Raw genomic sequence first — 15,664 nt, 5'->3', positions numbered from 1 at the left:
GTTATAATGTTACGGTCAATCCCACTATTCGTTGGTAAAAGAGTAGCCCAAGAGTTGGAGGTAGGTGGTGATGACTAGCTGCCTTTCCTCTCGTCTTACACTGCTAAATTAGGGATAGCTAGCGCATATCGCCCTCGTGTAGCTTTGCACGTAATTCAAAAACAAACGAACAAATGTATTCTTCGCACCCTCCCAATATGGTTGCGGAGTTATCCTATTAGAAACCGAGTTTTGATACTCGTGGTGGACAGAGCACAAATAGCCCTCTGTGTAGTTTTGGGCTTAAGAACAAACAAGAGTAAAATATTCTCCAGTCACAGGAAAGAAAAAAAACACAGGGCAGTATTGATTTTTCTTCTAAACGTATCTCTTACAACTCTCAACAGATGGCCACACTGTGGTGTTTTGCACTCTAATTTTATGAGAACTTAAACATTGCCTTAGATTTCAGCTGATAGCGATTTAATAATTCAGTTCGAACAGTAGAAAAATATCCAGCACCTAAGAGATCCTGTGAACCCGATCTAAGGGAAGTGCAAAAATGGGGTTATCCCAGAAAAATTGACCCAGCATGGCGGCCGGTGTAGGCTCACTGGACCCACTGATTTCCTTTAATAGTCATTTTTTCAGACAGACGGCGTCATTAGCTGTGTTTTGCAATACAGTCGATCTATTTTTGGGATATATGACGAAATTTTGAGAAATATTACGTCATTCGAAATTGCGTTAGAAGGGCAGGGAGACCAGTAAAAAAACAACAACTTCTTACCAACTCAATGAAGAAAAAACGGTATCAATGGGGTCTGAAATATAAGAACTGGACGCAAGAACAATGGAGTAAGGTGTTATTCAGTGACGAGAGAGGGTCAAAAAAGTCTGCATGTTTGCAGATCTCCAGGTAAGAAACTTCGAGAATCTCACATCAATCAGTTCATAAAACATCTCTTAAAGAAGATGTTTTGGGGCTATTTCAGCTACTGTGGCGTCAGAGGCTTACATGTCGTGAAAGGTATGATGTGAGGACCACAGTACATCGAAGTTTTACAGAGAAGAGTCGTTACAGAATTGAAAAAGAGATTTCCAGATGGATCTGGCATTTTTCACCAAGATCTGGCTCCGTGCCACACATCGAAACTTGTGAAGAATTTTATAACTACAACGCGAATAAAGTTGCTGGACTAACCTGGAAACTTTTCGGACTTAAATCCTATTGAAAATTTTTGGGAAAAGACTGTACTACGAAAGATAAGCTAATTGAGGCCATAATTCAGGTGTGGTACCGCGATCTAAAAATTAGTAAAGATTGCAGTCAACTCGTGGACTCGATGCCAAAGCGGATTAATGATCTTCTGAAAAATAAAGACGGTCATATCATGTATTAATTTGTGAGTAATTTTTGGATTATCAGAAATAAAACGCAAAAAATTGAAATAAATCGTAATTTTCCGTTTTGTTTCAATTAATTTGCACAAGGGTGTACTTCGTATTTTTTTCGTTTGTTTCAAATTCATTTCTGTCTACGAAAGTAGTAACATCTCGTTTTCTGTAACTAAACTAATGGAGAACACATTTCTCCCAATGATTTATCAGTTACTTTTCTAATAATTAATTTTTACTAGATATTCTTATTAATTAATTGTGTACATTCAATAGATCAATGCTTTTATTTTTTATACTTCGAGCTTTTAAGGCTCGATCAAACATTTGTTATTGTAATTCTAAATAAACCAAAAAATGTTACAAATTTTCGTTTGCACAAAATACACAGTTTATTATTATTATTCTTTTCGTGATATTTTAAACTTATATAAAATACAGAAACTACAATTTTTATAATCCTAGCTCTGGAAAAACAAGTTTGAGCTTGAATTCAAGCGTTCAATCCATCACAAAAGTAAATTTTGATAAATATTTGAAACATTTTATTTCTACAATTGTGACACTACGAACATTTGTTTTAACTTATAAAAAATATTTATTAAAAATAAACGCATTAAAACTTACGTCCTGACTTCCTGCAAACTTGCTAATCATTTTATTTCTTTAATTAGTAATTATTAAATTCATTTTTAATCAACAGAAAATTAGAAGAAATTCAATAATATATTTTAAATTATCTTCGAAAGAATCTTCAATGACAATTGTAAGATACTTTTGGTGTTTGTTGAGGTATGTATCATCTTTCCTGCTTTTGTTTCCCCTTCAGTTGTCGTAAAGCAGTTGTTGTTGTTGTTTGAATTAAGCACAAAGCTACACAATGGGCTATCTGTGCTCTACCCACCACGGGTATCGAAACCCGATTTTTAGCGTTGTAAGTCCGCAGACATACCGCTGAGCCACTGGGGGCATCGTAAAGCAGACATGACCCTTTGTGTAACTTTATGCTTAATTATAAAGAACAGCCGACTTAACATCGTATTGCTGTACTTTGAACTTGTTTGTTTCTATGTAAGACTACACGTTAGAAACTGAGTTGATCGTCTCATGATACACATTACAAGTGGAATTTTAAGTCATTTATCATTGACTTTTTTCAATATAACATAATGAATTTAACTAGGTTAGCGGAAGAATACGGTGGATGCAAGTTTCATATCGTCTGCTAGATAGTCGTCACTAGAAAGTTGCTTACTAAGAAACTTTCTTCGTGTTATAGTTTCCAACTTAAATTGTTAAGAACCTTCTGTATATTTTATGGACTCAGTATAGATATCATTCAACAAAGTAGGCTTAATGTACTGGAGACCTCAGTATAGAAGCTGAATTTTTGTTTCGCTTTTACGTTCAACAGGCTGTTGCAGTCCGTTAAATGTTTCAAACAATGTTCCTTACACGCAAGTTTTCACACCCAGTTAATATCAACTTACACAGATGGAACTAATTGAATGTCGAGTTTCAATTCTAGTGAAAACCATCACTTCCACAGATTTATCAAAGTTCTATTAACAAGGTAAATATCAGTAGGGGTCTAACTAGGATATTTACACTGGTGTTAGCAGTGAAATCTCGAAATATAATTTATATAAATCGAAATGAGGGAATTTTTTAAATAGAATAAAATAATATAATAATTAGGGTTAGGAAAATATAAATATAACATGCTACTAGGTATTATAGAAAATATTGCCTAGAGACAAGTAACTCATAAAAAATACACCAAAAACTGGATAACCACAGAATATATACAAGTATGTCAATATAAGTTGTATTGTATTGCTAATATATTAATACAATTTGTATTGGAATTTATGAAAAATAAATTGAGTTAAAAACTATAACACAAATGGAATTTTTAGCATGCAGCTTTCTTTGAGATGGGGCCACAGATTAAACATGTATTATAGGACTTCTGTCGCATTTTTCCAACAAGAATAGTTTAATATAAATTTCGGTATGTTATCTTGGTTATGGTTTTTTACACGTTTCGAGAGACGCCAAACCGTTGATTTCGTCTATCGTAACAAATAAAGTGTTAAACTGAACGAGAGAGCTTGAGTGTAAGAATGCTGCCCATCAAAGGAACAAAAAACAGCTAAGATGGACTTAGGTTTATAAACACAAGTGTAAGGAACACCGGAAGTCAAATAGAAGTAAACTCCATTTTAACTTACAATAGAAACTAACCATAAAGAAAAAAATGAAATATGGAAAATGTTGTCACGTAAAAATATACTGTTCGTGAGGCGTTAAGTTTACTATAATGTTATAATGTTTATAGTATTGTTGATAGAGATGACTTCGGGTTGTCCAGTTCATGATGAAATCATTGTACATCACTAACTGGGTAAAATGGACTGTGTAATAAATTTCCCAAACAAAATACTTCTGACGCAGTTGGATATGAAACTACTAAAGCTAAAACCTGATTTGACGAATGTAGTTCAAAGATAAGAAAACAAGATGTAACAAGATACTGTTGTGGTCTCGTACTTTTCTTGGCAAATTCTTTCATCTAGTGGAAACAATTGAAGGTCTAGTCCAATTAATGATAACAAATTACTTTATTTTCTTCTAGAAACTTAAACACTTGTACGCTGTTGAAAATTGAAGTAGGCCAACGTCACAAATAACTTTAGCTAATTCAAAACAATTAAGCTTACTCATACAAAGTAGTAGCGATAGGTAATACTCACTGACTCGTTAACTCTTTATCTTAAAATTAAATTATCTTCTTTCGATAGAATTCAGTCTGTAACAGCCTAACAACACATGAAAACGTTGTGTTTATATTTCTTCTAGAAATACACAGAACTTATTTAGTGTCAACATCATACACCGTCTTTCTTACTTAAATAAATTAAATTACAAATACAACTTAAAGCAACATTAGCGTAAGAAGAAAGAAATATTTTCCTTCTTTAGGGGCCAACTTACACAAACATGCTCGGTAAGAAACTTCAAAAAGAATTTTAAAATGTTTTACATTTAAAAGCGATACGAAATATTAACAATACTTCTGCAATGGTTTATTTCTTCAGTACATTGTTCTAACTAGTTCTGTTATTAACGAGATATAAAACAATATTCTCAGCTAGATTTAACTTTACAAATACAAGTGCAATTTTTTTTTTCACTGAACGAAATGAAAGACTTCCTTCATTCCATAACAACCTCAGTCCCAAATATTTTAGGATCGGATGGTAATTTAAAAAAAAAATATTTTTTACACCTGGGTGGCTTGCCAAGACGATAACTATATAGGACGTACATATTCGGCTACAGAGATTCAAAATCGCGACCTTCATATCCGAGTACAGGGCCTTAACATCCAGATCATTTCAGGTCCTATTGCAAAATTCAAGTAGTAGAAATAAACTCAATTAACAAATGAATTTTTTATGCTACCTGAAGAGAATATTTATACCATTGGATAATTTTGCAGTTAGAGACAGCTATAAATGTACAGAGTTGTTTCTAAAAACCTACACAGTACAGTTTTAAATGTTAACTAAACTATGTTAATTTCCTCTGCTGGGAATCGAACCCCACATATTTTATAATAAAAAATGGTACTGTATCAGTTAATCGAAAGGGTTAACTCACCAATATCTATATATTAGCAAGGAATTTTTGAGAGCTTAACTTATCACACTTATTTTCTAACAAAAATAAATTATTAGGCGTTATTTCAGAGTCGTGACACGACCATCAGCTGGGTCAGTTTTTCTGGGATACCCCATTTTCGTACTTCCCTTAGATCGGGTTCACAGGATCTCTCAGGTGCTAGATATTTATCTAATGTTCGAACTAAATTATTAATTATAAATTATTAAATATAACGAGAACTATCTGCGTTAACCATCCCTAATTAACCAATGTTAGACTAGAGGATAGGCAGCTAGTAATCTCCAGCTACTATCAACTCTTGGGCTATTCGTAAATCAAACAATAGTGGGATTGAACGTACGTTATAACGCCCCCACGGCTGAAAGGGCGAGCATGTTTGATGTCACGGGAATTCGAACCCACGACCCTAGGATTACGAGTTGAGTGCCTTAACCACATGGGCATGCCAGGCCTATTCCCAATTCACGATTTTAACTTTTTCAAGTTATTTAATTCTATCTTACACACAATTTTATCCATTAACACAGAATTAAAATTTCTGATTCGTCAATTAACCCAATCTTCTCGTATTTAATACCAAGAAATATATCTAAAACAATTAAATTACTTTTATAGGCGCGTTATGTTTTGTTTAGAGCAAAGCTAAACAATATTTTATGATCGCTCTGCTCGTCATGGAAGCCGAACCCTGGATTTTTAAAGCTATAACTTCGGAAACTTACCGCTAATCCTTTTGGAGATTATTAGCAATAGAACTAACTCAAAAATAAAACTAAACGGCCATAAATAGTTTTTCTCTCGTACTATTGAACAAATTTAAAGAGACTTACTAAATAATTAGTTTACTGACCAACAAAATAACTGATTAACTTATCAACTGACTGAATAACTAATTAACTAACTAGTATTTTTATATTACAATATTTTACCACTTTCGTTTCAAAATAATTCTAGACATCAGCTCAAATTTAGAAATTTGGGAAATTTCAATGTATCACACATCTATCGGGACAGATGTAGGTAACATCACCTATCATGACTGTAGTCTAACAGTACACCACTATATTTATATAACGTTCGTCCATCGGGACAGATGTAGGTAACATCACCTATCATGACTGTAGTCTAACAGTACACCAATATATTTATATAAGGTTCGTCCATCGGGACAGATGTAGAAAACATCACCTATCATGACTGTAGTCTAACAGTACACCACTATATTTACATAAGGTTCGTCCATCGGGACAAATGTAGGTAACATCACCTATCATGACTGTAGTCTAACAGTACACCACTATATTTATATAAGGTTCGTCCATAGAGACGGATGTAGGTAACATCATCTGTCATCACTGTAGTTAACAGTATACCACTATATTTACATAAGGTTCGTCCATCGGGACAAAAGTAGGTAACATCACCTATCATGACTGTAGTCTAACAGTACACCACTATATTTACATAAGGTTCGTCCATCGGAACAAATGTAGGTAACATCACCTATCATGACTGTAGTCTTACAGTACACCACTATATTTACATAAGGTTCGTCCATCGGGACAAATGTAGGTAACATCACCTATCATGACTGTAGTCTAACAGTACACCACTATATTTATATAAGGTTCGTCCATCGGGACAGATGTAGGTAACATCACCTATCATGACTGTAGTCTAACAGTACACCACTATATTTACATAAGGTTCGTCCATCGGGACAAATGTAGGTAACATCACCTATCATGACTGTAGTCTAACAGTACACCACTATATTTACATAAGGTTCGTCCATAGGAACAGATGTAGGTAACACCACCTATCATGACTGTAGTCTAACAGTACACCACTATATTTACATGAGGTTCGTCTATCGGGACAGATGTCGGTAACATCACCTATCATGACTGTAGTCTAACAGTACACCACTACATTTACATAAGGTTCGTCCATAGGGACATATGTCGATAATATCACCTGTAATGACTGTAGTCTAACAGTACACCACTATATTTCATAAGGTTTGTCCATCGGGACAAATATAGGTAACATCACCTATCATGACTGTAGTCTAACAGTACACCACTATATTTACATAAGGTTCGTCCATAGGGACAGATGTCGGTAATATCACCTGTAATGACTGTAGTCTAACAGTACACCACTATATTTACATGAGGTTCGTCCATCGGGACAGATGTAGGTAATATCACCTATCATGATTGTAGTCTAACAGTACACCACTAAATTTACATAAGGTTCGTCCATCGGGACAGATGTAGGTAACATCACCTATCATGACTGTAGTCTAACAGTACACCACTATATTTACATAAGGTTCGTCCATCGGGACAAATGTAGGTAACATCACCTATCATGACTGTAGTCTAACAGTACACCACTATATTTACATAAGGTTCGTCCATCGGGACAAATGTAGGTAACATCACTTGTAATGACCGTAGTCTAACAGTAAACCTCTACATTTACATAATGTTTGTCCATCGGGACAGATGTAGGTAACATCACCTATCATGACTGTAGTCTAACAGTACACCACTATATTTACATAAGGTTCGTCCATCGGGACAGATGTAGGTAACATCACCTATCATGACTGTAGTCTAACAGTACACCACTATATTTACATAAGGTTCGTCCATCGGGACAAATGTAGGTAACATCACCTATCATGACTGTAGTCTAACAGTACACCACTATATTTATATAAGGTTCGTCCATAGAGACAGATGTAGGTAACATCACCTATCATGACTGTAGTCTAACAGTACACCACTATATTTACATAAGGTTCGTCCATCGGGACAAATGTAGGTAACATCACTTCTCATGACTGTAGTCTAACAGTACACCACTATATTTACATAAGGTTCGTCCATCGGAACAAATGTAGGTAACATCATCTATCATGACTGTAGTCTTACAGTACAACACTATATTTACATAAGGTTCGTCCATCGGGACAAATGTAGGTAACATCACCTATCATGACAGTAGTCTAACAGTACATCACTATATTTATATAAGGTTCGTCCATCGGGACAGATGTAGGTAACATCACCTATCATGACTGTAGTCTAACAGTACACCACTATATTTACATAAGGTTCGTCCATCGGGACAAATGTAGGTAACATCACCTATCATGACTGTAGTCTTACAGTACAACACTATATTTACATAAGGTTCGTCCATCGGGACAAATGTAGGTAACATCACCTATCATGACAGTAGTCTAACAGTACATCACTATATTTATATAAGGTTCGCCCATCGGGACAGATGTAGGTAACATCACCTATCATGACTGTAGTCTAACAGTACACCACTATATTTACATAAGGTTCGTCCATCGGGACAAATGTAGGTAACATCACCTATCATGACTGTAGTCTAACAGTACACCACTATATTTGTATAAGGTTCGTCCATAGGAACAGATGTAGGTAACACCACCTATCATGACTGTAGTCTAACAGTACACCAATATATTTACATAAGGTTCGTCCATCGGGACAGATGTCGGTAATATCACCTGTAATGACTGTAGTCTAACAGTACACCACTATATTTACATGAGGTTCGTCCATCGGGACAGATGTAGGTAATCTCACCTATCATGATTGTAGTCTAACAGTACACCACTAAATTTACATACGGTTCGTTCATCGGGACAGATGTAGGTAACATCACTTGTAATGACCGTAGTCTAACAGTACACCACTACATTTACATAATGTTCGTCCATCGGGACAAATGTAGGTAACATCACCTATCATGACTGTAGTCTAACAGTACACCACTATATTTACATAAGGTTCGTCCATAGGGACAGATGTAGGTAACATCACCTATCATGACTGTAGTCTAACAGTACACCACTATATTTACATGAGGTTCGTCCATCGGGACAAATGTAGGTAACATCACGTGTAATGACCGTAGTCTAACAGTACACCACTATATTTACATAAGGTTCGTCCATAGGGACAGATGTCGGTAATATCACCTGTAATGACTGTAGTCTAACAGTACACCACTATATTTACATGAGGTTCGTCCATCGGGACAGATGTAGGTAATATCACCTATCATGATTGTAGTCTAACAGTACACCACTAAATTTACATACGGTTCGTCCATCGGGACAGATGTAGGTAACATCACCTATCATGACTGTAGTCTAACAGTACACCACTATATTTACATAAGGTTCGTCCATCAAGACAAATGTAGGTAACATCACCTATCATGACTGTAGTCTAACAGTACACCACTATATTTACATAAGGTTCGTCCATCGGGACAAATGTAGGTAACATCACTTGTAATGACCGTAGTCTAACAGTACACCACTACATTTACATAATGTTTGTCCATCGGGACAGATGTAGGTAACATCACCTATCATGACTGTAGTCTAACAGTACACCACTATATTTACATAAGGTTCGTCCATCGGGACAGATGTAGGTAACATCACCTATCATGACTGTAGTCTAACAGTACACCACTATATTTACATAAGGTTCGTCCATCGGGACAAATGTAGGTAACATCACCTATCATGACTGTAGTCTAACAGTACACCACTATATTTATATAAGGTTCGTCCATAGAGACAGATGTAGGTAACATCACCTGTCATCACTGTAGTCTAACAGTACACCACTATATTTACATAAGGTTCGTCCATCGGAACAAATGTAGGTAACATCACCTATCATGAATTTAGTCTTACAGTACAACACTATATTTACATAAGGTTCGTCCATCGGGACAGATGTAGGTAACATCACCTATCATGACTGTAGTCTAACAGTACACCACTATATTTACATAAGGTTCGTCAATCGGGACAGATGTCGGTAACATCACCTATCATGACTGTAGTCTAACAGTACACCACTATATTTACATAAGGTTCGTCCATAGGGACAGATGTAGGTAACATCACCTATCATGACTGTAGTCCAACAGTACACCACTATATTTACATGAGGTTCGTCCATCGGGACAAATGTAGGTAACATCACGTGTAATGACCGTAGTCTAACAGTACACCACTATATTTACATAAGGTTCGTCCATAGGGACAAATGTAGGTAACATCACCTGTAATGACCGTAGTCTAACAGTACACCACTATATTTCTAATAAATTTAAACACCTTGTCTTGTTAATTGTTTATTTGTAGTCAAACCCTAAGTTATACAATAAGCTAGTTGTTCTCTGCCAATCACGGTTATTGAGACCCAGTTTGTAGCGTCATAAGTCCGCAGACATAACGCTATGCAACAGGCTTGTTATTTAGAATGCTCTATTAGTATCTTGAAAAGAAAGTTCTAATTAGTGTTTTTCGCTGTATCAGTACCTTATTTTCGAACTTTAAGTTATTTTCTGAATTTATTTAAAATAAACTTTCTCGTCGTCCATATTCTCATTTCTCAAGGTAAGTGACGAAAATAATCTCGTCAGGTTGATTTTATCACTATTGTTATAGACTTATTTTACTTGAAATCTTTTCGTCATAATTAGCCTCTAGGCAAATTATTTTTCGAACCATGTTGTGATAATTAACTTTTGTACAAATTATCTCTTATTGTAATATTTTGTTCTTTGCGACCTCGCCAGTTTTAACCAGTGTTATAACCTTGTCTCGATTTCAACTTCTTGACAAACCACTGATCAATGACTTCTCGGTTTTTATAGTCGATTTTATGGTTACGACTGTTCTTAAACTTAGCCTTCTCCCAAATCATTCTGTCTGTTTCACCACGCGACTAGAGGTCCATATTTTTTCACGACAGTTTTAGCACAAGACCAGAGTAACATAGTTAGTTTTTTGTTTTTTTTCCTTTTTGAAAACTGAGACACCTACAGTTTTCTAGAATATTTACCAACAGTTGTTTGTATATTTCATTGCATAACGTAATCAAGATAAATGTAAAATAAAAATACATTTGTATCCATATTTACCCATTACTATTTTTAATGTCAAAGATTCACAGTAGTCTACGTAGTCTCTGTTCTTAGAGGGAAATCGAAACTCGGAATATAAATCCTGAAAATTCCTGCTGTCTCTTCAAGGGGGACTCGAAGTATAACAACTGTGTTTGGTTCTTTAAGCTCAAAGTGTTGTGTTTTAGAGTTTAGAGTTCCATAAAATAAGGCAAACCTGAAGCTTACAGTAACAACAAGTTTCAAAGTCTCACTTTATAAAAATTAAGTCCTGGAAAGATAATGTTAAAGTTTGTAAAATATTTGTTGTCCTTCAACTTAAACAATTCTTTTGAAAGAATTGAGTCACGTGAGGAAAACTAAATGTCGAACTGATTTTCATTTTGTCCACGTATTAAATAAAAACCTTTCCTATTCCAGATTTGTTTATCCCTGCGCGTGCCAAACGCTGTATTATTATTCTCGCTTTCAACTTTGGGTAAAGCTGCACGAGGACTATCTGCGCTACTCGTCCGTAATTTAGTAGCGTAAAACTAGACAAAAATGCATCTAGTCATTACCAATCACTACTATCTCTTACACTAATCTTTTACCGACTAATAGTGGGATTGACTGTCGCATTATAACGCCTCCACAGCTGAAAGGGCAAGCATAATCAGTATGGCGGGAATTCGAACCCGCGACCCTTAGATTCCGAGTCAAGCGCCTGAAAGACCTTCAAACATACATGAGAATATGTCACCACTGGTGATTCGTTGTCTGAGAATATGTCACCACTGGTGATTCGTTGTCTGACTCTTCATCAAACTTGGACGTAAATGAATTTTAACGTTATTCTAATGAAGACGAGATGGAACAAAATAGTTTGAATTGTACTTGAATTTCTTTATATTACCAACTCACACACATAACATATTCACTATTTACTGAAAATCATTATGACGTAATTTTAATATGTAGAATTCAACAAGGAAACATCGCTAATGACCATGTGGATTGTGAGAAAGATTGTTCAGCTTGTTTCATTCTGAAGATATCACACATTCTGAGAACTTAATAATACAAAACTTATGAAAGAAAAATACACGAATTTTACAGTGAATCTCTTTTTTATCGACTTAAAAAAGTTTCACTTATTTATATATTACAGAATTTTTCTTTGTTTTTTTTTCCTTTTAAGCTCAGAGTTAAACAATGTTCGAATCCTCGTCACACCAAACATGCTCGCCCTTTCAGCCGTGGGGGCGTTATAATGTGACGGTAAATCCCACTATTCATTGGTAAAAGAATAATCTAAAAGTTGGCGGTGGGTGGTGATGACTAGATGCCCTTCCTCTAGTCTTACACTGCTAGATTAGGGACGGCTAGCGCAGATAGCCCTTAGTAGCTTTGCGGGAAATTCGAAAACAAACAAACAATACTTCGATGAATATCTCCAGTAGCCATCTTCCCTTGTCACGCGATGGGCTAGAACAGTGTTCATTAATTAAGGGACTGAAAAAGGCTTAACATCAGTGGAAGATATTTAAGTACAATTTATATTAAATGTGTTGTGAAAACGGTAGAGCAGAAAATGATTACCAGTTAATTTGCTGTGAAAGAAACAAGATAAGCAGTGTCTGTACCACAATATGCATCACGTGTCATCACGTGCATTAACCCAGCAGAGCAAATATGAAGCAAAATTGTCATACATACCATAACTCAATAATTTTCTGCTGCGAATCACGGGAAATTTCTTGATGTTTAGGTGAGCCATGCTTCTTAAAGGTTTGAGAGATGCTGGTCAAATCTCAGGCTACTCTTTACCAAATAATAGTAGGATTGTTTTTATAAAAATCCAGATATTTTTGTGTGTTTAGACGAACAAATATTTAAAAAAACTTATAGAGACCAGAATAACAACTCGTACATGTTTGTCCAACCATACACCATGTTCTTTATTACTACTCAGGGAGTTACTCCATAACTACTCTATGTATTTAGACAATGGCATCAGTGTAGAACGGTGTATAAACATTTCTGCCAAGACTTGATACGTCTTGAAGTGATAAAGATCAAATTTAGGTCATCAGAGAAGCCACTTATAAGAAGAAGAAATAGTGGCGTCGTTTAGATTACATGAGTTTAATCTAGGAGAAAGCAAGAGCTATAACATACATGACCAGTTAACTGTAATATTATACAATTAGTGTTTTTTAATACACAAAACAGATAATTGAAATACTTAATGTAACTTTTAAAAGAAAATGTTAGATTGCATGAATATACATATAAGTGGAGGTTAAAGTGCAAGCAACATTTCCATGACAACCTGGTGCATCCCTTGTGAGGATATCGGTATGTGTATGGACTTACAACACTACGGTGCAAGGTTCGATTTCCCGTGATAGTCACAGCATATCGCTCATTGCGGTTATGCTCTAAAACAGATAAGTTTCTCTTAGTGGTTCAGTGATAAACTTGACGTACATGCTAAAACCTGATTTCATAACCCATTGTGTAGTTTTGCACTTTAACACGAAACAAACAAACAACCGGTTCTACTACTATATTATAGCAATATTCGATCAAGTACCAGTATATCAAAATAAATATTACACGCTGTCGTAAAATACAAACAGTCACGTGATATTTATATATTTTCCTATCAACAATATATAACAATGTAAATAACTTATATTGTTGTGGTATTTAAGTTTATCAAGCTAGTTCTTATTGTTGTTAACGCTGTCTTTATTTATCCAATATTTTATGTAACACACTTTACAATAGTGCATTTTAATACATCGGTTACTAGCTACGAACAGAGATTGAACAGTCTCCCGAGCTAGAAAAAGATTAATGACTCACATATATGAAGAACTCGCGAGATATTAATCAATGGCGCCACCGTAGTATTGGACACCAACTGTTGAAGTTTATCTGATGATTAACGCGCAAGGTAATTAATTTCTCCTAAACCAAACATCAGAGCTATACTTAATTTATAACAGTGGGTTTACCTTGTATATTATTAGACGGTTTGGTAAATTGTCTCCATACACCATCGTGCCAGGAGTAACAATTGTGTTTTATGAGTTATACCGTATCACTAACATGGATACACATCTCATTTGTGTTTTATGATTTATACCGTATCACTAACATGGATACACATCTCATTTATGTTTTATGAGTTATACCGTATCACTAACATGGATACACATCTCATTTGTGTTTTATGATTTATACCGTATCACTAACATGGACACACATCTCATTTGTGTTTTATGAGTTATACCGTATCACTAACATGGATACACATCTCATTTGTCTTTTATGATTTATACCGTATCACTAACATGGATACACATCTCATTTGTGTTTTATGAGTTATACCGTATCACTAACATGGATACACATCTCATTTGTGTTTTATGAGTTATACCGTATCACTAACATGGATACACATCTCATTTGTGTTTTATGATTTATACCGTACCGCTAACATGGATACACATCTCATTTGTGTTTTATGATTTATACCGTATCACTAACATGGATACACATCTCATTTGTGTTTTATGATTTATACCGTACCGCTAACATGGATACACATCTCATTTGTGTTTTATGATTTATACCGTATCACTAACATGGATACACATCTCATTTGTGTTTTATGTTTACACTGTATCACTAACATGGATACACATCCTGATCTAACATACTTGCCGTAATTACTGTCTTCCTGGAAATTATAATAGAGTCAGGGTTTGGAGTGCGTTTGATAGCTACTGATAGTTTTATTTTATCAAAATAATGATTTTTCTCTCTTACCCTGCAGCTCAATTTAATTTATTTCTTTAAACTTTATATTTTTATAAAATCTATAGTTTAATTTATGTTCGTTCTTAGTTTTCCTATCCTGTCTTCATCTTTATAAAATTTCAGATAATTAAATTGTGTCTTGTGTCTATTTAAAATGGTCCCCCAAGGGTATAGTGGTATTTCTAACGATAGAAACCGGGTTTCGATATACGCGGTTGGAAGACCACAGACAGTCCATTGTGTTGTTTTCTGTTCACTTCCAAACTATCTATTTCACTACTTTTAGTTTCTCTGTACTAGGTACATTATATTTAACAACTGGGAGAGAGGGAGGGGCAGGAAGGCTGATCCACTAATGACAAACAAGATAACAAAAAGGTACAGAAACTAATACCACCATATCTGAGTTCAAGCCAATCACAATTGTCGTTTGTATGATAACATGTTTAAACATATAGCTAAGCCTAATCAAATATAGCCTTCAAGTAAGTTTAGGAAAACTGTTATTCAATTAACAAAATTAACAATCATAATTCAACTATATAAGGTAAGAGAAGAGCCATGTGTTTCACCATACACAGTTTTTTTGTTATCACACTGAGACTATTCCTTTTAACCTTACTAGTTTTATAGTTTTTGTACTTATCAGGTTGCAATGTAATTTTTCATATGTCTTTAATAACACTCATTACAGCAACATAGACACACAAAATAAAACCTAACAGTTTTCTTACATAAATTTGAGAAGACAAATGAACTAAACAGTTGAGAGTCATTATCTAGTAAAAAATTAATGAAACCT

Source organism: Tachypleus tridentatus, chromosome 11 (assembly GCF_004210375.1).
Source record: "Tachypleus tridentatus isolate NWPU-2018 chromosome 11, ASM421037v1, whole genome shotgun sequence".
Classification (NCBI taxonomy): Eukaryota; Metazoa; Arthropoda; class Merostomata; order Xiphosura; family Limulidae; genus Tachypleus; species Tachypleus tridentatus.
The sequence above is the reverse complement of the archived record's forward strand: the minus strand, read 5'-3'. Positions refer to the sequence as shown.